Here is a 5183-nt window from a genome sequence, read left to right on the forward strand (position 1 = left end):
CTGCTTTCAGGAAAGTTGTTGATGACATTTATCAGCCAAAAAACAAAGCAAAAGACATCAGGTCAAGTAGCTTAAAATAAACAAATAAAGGCTTGGGAGACTACTTCCACTACTCCTTACTCAGGCAACTTTCCTTGAAAGTAACCCCCTATTCCAAAACCAAATTACTTTTCTTGTTGTAAGGAAGGCAGAAAGATTCAGGGTGAGGACTGTTAAGAACTAAATGGGTAGTTTTACAGTGATGCATTCTTTCTCTCTTTCAGTCTTACTAAGAGCATAATTATTTTAAACTCTCATTTGATGTGTAATGTAAAAGTTTGTTCTTATGCTTAGTTATCTGTTCACAGACATGGTAACTTTGTTCAACCTGTTCTAAGATATTTCTGCAGCCATTAGAAAAATGGACATTTTAATATTCCACTTGAGCATAATAGAAACATGAATGCCAAAAGCTCTTGAATAAGAACTCATCCTTCAAATCAGCAATAGGAACAATAGCTTTATTGAATCTATAGCTACAGTGAAACATCAGTAAACTTTCATCTGAACATCCATGTACTCTGGAACAGACAGGTACCAAAAGGGACAAGATTTCAATTTCTCCATTCCTTCCAGTTTTATGGAACACGTAGTACAGATCTCAAGAACCATGGTTTCAGCTAGACATTTGGCTGATCGTATCCAGGCAGCACTATACCAGCATTCACTTGGGTTATGACGAGGGTAAGGAGACCATACAAAAGACTGTAATGGGAAGTGAACAGGTACTCTCCACTATATGTTTGCCAGACGTAAGACCACTAGTTACACTCAAACTAATTCCAAAACGGTCAATAGATTGCTTTGGGACTTCTCTCAGCCCTAAAGAAACTTTCCAGTATTTCTTATTCTTTGATGGCTAATTAGAAGATATGAACCAATGTACGAAGATGGTGTCTTTTCAGCAGCCATTTTTCTTTATCCTGGTTTATTCAATGGTGTTTTAATCCAAGTTAACTATGTCTCTAGTAGCAAATCATGTTCTAAATGACAATTAATTATGTTAGCAGGAATATAATCGAGGGGAGAATATCCAATCACTTCTACTTACTGTAGCATACACTGACCAAAAGCAGCAATGAAGAAGACACACTGCAGAACACTATTTGAAAGGAGTGAAGTATTATGGAGCATACCTGGACCACATAGCGTAAGAGCAGCAGAGATTCCTCCCTTGGAGATGAGCACACAAGAAACAGCCATGCCATCAGATCTGCTAGAAACTGCTGCCTGATTTGAAAGTGCGCATAGGATCATGAATAAATCATTAATGTCTCACAGTAGAAGTCTTCACTGGGCTCCACACACATCCTTGGTGGCTCAGTAGAAGATGTGCAGTGCTTCCTTTATCAACCTACAAAAGGAAACATGGGGTGTGCAGGGGAGGAGCAGGATTATGTGCGAAGACTTGCAGAGCCTTGGGTGGATAACTCCAAACTGTGTGGTGTGATGGGCACACATGAGGATTCTTCTCTGGATGCCATCCAGAGAAGTCTAGACAGGCATGAGCTGTAGGCCCAAGCGAACCTCATGAGGTTCAACAAATCCAAGTGTAAGTTCTTGCACCTGAGTCATGTCAACCCCTGCTATTAAAACAAGTTGGGGGGATGTAAGGATTGAGTGTTGTCCTGACAAAATGGACTTGAGGTACTGGGGAATGGGAAGCTGGACATGAGCCAGCAATGTGCCCTCACAGCCCAGAATGCCAACCGTATCCTGGGCTGCATCCAAAGAAGTGTGGCCAGAAGGGTGAGGGAGGTGATCTTGTCCCTCCGCTCTGAACTGGTGAGACCTCACCTGGAATACTGTGTCCGGATGGGGAGTCCTCAGTACAGGAGAGACATGGACTTGTTAGACCATGCCCAGAGGAGGGCCTCAAAAATGATCCAAGGGCTGGAGCACCTCCCCTATAAGGATGAGCTGAGAGAGCTGGTGCTGTTCAGTCTGGAGAAGAGAAGGGTCCTGGAAGAGCTGAGAGCTGCCTTTCAGTATCTGAAGCAGAGGGGAGGGGCATAAGAAGGAAGGGGATAGACTCTTTAGCAGAGCCTGTAGTGATAGACGTGAGGAAATGGTTTCAAACTAAAAGAAGGAAGATTTAGATCAAATATAAGCAAAAAGTTTCTTACAGTACTGGTCATGAGGCACTGGCACAGGTTGCCCAGTGAGGCAATGGATGCCCCATCCCTGGAGACGTTCAGGTCAGGCTGGATGGGGCTCTGAGCAACTTGATGTAGCTATTCATTGCAGGGGAATTGGACCAGGTGATCTTTAAAGGTCCCATCCAACTCAAACATGACAGGGTGACATAGCCTCTCCATTCCCTGAGCCCTCCATCTTGCATAGAAGCACAGCACTGTGGATGCCAAGTGTCTGTCAGCCTTTCAAACACCCCAGCAGACAGACCGCATGTCAAATATGCTATTTGCCAGGGCACACTTTTATTGATTTTTTTTTTTTTTTTAAGAGAGCAAAACATTGGAAAAGGTTTATCTGATTGCCTGTCACCAAAATCAACACAGAGCAAATCTTAGGCATTCATCCTGCACATTCTCAGCAATAACAGAGAAAGCTTATTTAAATTCACTCACCTCACAGCAGCGTTTCTGGGAGAGCTGCACTGTATCAATTTTTGAAGTGCTATGCAAGACTGAAACACCAGGCAAACAGCACAGCCAGTTCTGGCACTTAAAGAGGGTTATCTGGGGTTCGAGAACTGCCTCATGCAGAAGCAGGCTCTAGCAGCTATTGCAGCACTGATATTCTGTGTCCCAGAGCTGAAAAGTACTCGGATGGGACTGTTCATCACAACCCTTCCTCCAGCCCTTGCATTGTTCAGGCTCTCTTTTCTTCAGCCCGAACAATTTGAAACCAGACTGAGGAAAAAATAGCGCATTATGTTTTCAGCAGTCACACATCTGCCACAAGGAAAAAGAGCAAGTCCTTCTCAACAGGAGGAGAACATTCCCATCCAGTAGACCTAGCGGACAGCTCTCTTTCAGCAAGCCTTAGGAAAAACATGCTCCTAAAAAGGCAGTAATAAACTGAGATTCAGCCTGAAAGAATGCAGGCTAGTATGTTTTTGGGAGGAGGGGGAGAACGGAAAGGGAGGAGTACAGAATAAGAGGCACTTGAAATCGTGAAAAAGCTGAGAATCTGTAAACAAACTGAAAAACAGTGAACAAAATGCACTACAGCTGGAAACAAAGAAAAAAAGTCTCCAAGCTTGGGGAATCTGTGCTGCATATGCACAATGCAATTCCTAGTCTGCAATGAGCTAGGAAAAAATAATTAAGGGATTTAAAGCTGTTGATGGCCAAAAACCCCCATGCATCTTTATTTTGCAATTTTTCAGAAGACCTGAGGGTTTTAAATCTCTTGCAAGCTCTTGATGCCTGGGTTAAAGCCCCAAGGAGTCAGGACTGGTATCCTGTGCCAGGCATACTGGCTGCCCCAGAGGGGCTGTGGTTTGAGGGATGCTACAAGGAAATGAGGCTTGGGAATTTGCTTTTTGTAACCATGATGCGTATGCACAAAAAGCTTCCAGCGTTACATTGAGTTTCAAGAAGCATATGTAATGTAATATGTTTATCTTCTTGAATTTGTTTCTTCAGTGTGTGCTCTCATAAACCTACTGGGTTTATTTGGGCCCTTTGGGCCCTGTTTTTGTAAGATCCTCTTTCCCTGTTGCAGGTATGTGTTAAGTCCTGGGTTGAGGACCAGAAGCTGCAAACAGCAAAGATCTGTGAACCACCCCCATTTCTGCCTGCTACAACACTGAGCAGATAATCTCATCAGCACTTGCTCCTGTCACAAAAATGCAGAGGGGAAGACAAAGTGCTTGGAAAAGCACCTTGACTCAGCACAAGCACCCCTGTGTCACAGCAGGTTTCCTTCTGCAGGGGTTCAACTTGCTGTGCCAGTCAGAGTGGTGTTGGGGTGGTATTCCTACTAGCGGGAGCCTGACTGTAGTTGTTTCAGCAGGTTTCAACAGCCCAGCCAAGTGTTTCCCCCGGGGCTGGGGTATATAACATGGAGAGTTGAAGCTGATGCTTTCCCACTCAAGCATTATTGATCTGGCCCTGGAGGAGCCAGATGAGCAGCAGGAGTAAAACCAGAGCATTGCTCCCAGGCATGGGTCTTGCTTACACTTCTTACGTACACACAAAAAACAACAACCCAACAACATGATTTTGCTTTGGTGTCTGTGAATGTCTGGGTATCCCTGGAAGATTTTTGAAGCCATCAGCCCAGGCTAACCAGTTTTGAGAAAGGAGCTGGTATTTCCAGGCAGAGCATGCACTACCTCTTGAGCTGTGCATGCCTTGGGGGTGGGTGTGCTGGGAGACATGGGGCACCGTGCTGCATGCCCCACTTCATGCTTACCTTCCAGAAACAGGGCCTGGGGCCAGAGGGAACATGCTAGAAGAAACACGGTGCAGACAGACCTCATAATGTCCCAGACTCTGAAAAAACTTCAGTTGAAGCTTTTGTTTCTATAGTCAATCAAGGCCAAGACACCGATCATAGAAAACCATGCATCATAGCCCTTACACCCACTACTCTTCAGGTTTCCTACCCACTTTCTCAGGATGCTTGACCAGTCTGCTTTGCTTCAGGAGTGTAACAGTTAGGAGAAAATGAGATCACATCTAATGGGCATAAAATCATACATTTTATAGTTTATGACAATTTTCTCCCATCTACATATTCACATGTGCCACTGGGTTTTCTCAAGGCCTTTGCTCCACAGCCAGGACACTGAAATCATAAAATGATCTAATGGATTTTTCTTTGCTCTCATTTCAATGTCCCTGCCCTTTTCCAGTGTATTTCCTACACATGAAGCATGCTTCTTAGTACTCATTTTCAACGCTCTTTCTTCTCTAATTCTGCTTTAGCCTACTCTTTCTCCTCATTCTTTCTTTTTGCCTGTCTTCTGTTTATCAATCCTCCTTCCCTTCTTCTGTCCTATTTCAAAATTTCCCTGACAGCCAGACCTGCTATCTCTAAAGCATAATGCTGTCAGCTTTAACAGGACATGGTCTACCTCCCATGGCTTTCATCTTCACATCTTTTTTTTTTTTGGGGGGGGGGGGGGGGGAAGAGGGAAGGGGAGGACTGCATTCTCTTTCTGTCCTCCAAAT

This window comes from Meleagris gallopavo, chromosome 1 (genome assembly GCF_905368555.1).
Source record: "Meleagris gallopavo chromosome 1, MGAL_WU_HG_1.1, whole genome shotgun sequence".
Taxonomy (NCBI): Eukaryota; Metazoa; Chordata; class Aves; order Galliformes; family Phasianidae; genus Meleagris; species Meleagris gallopavo.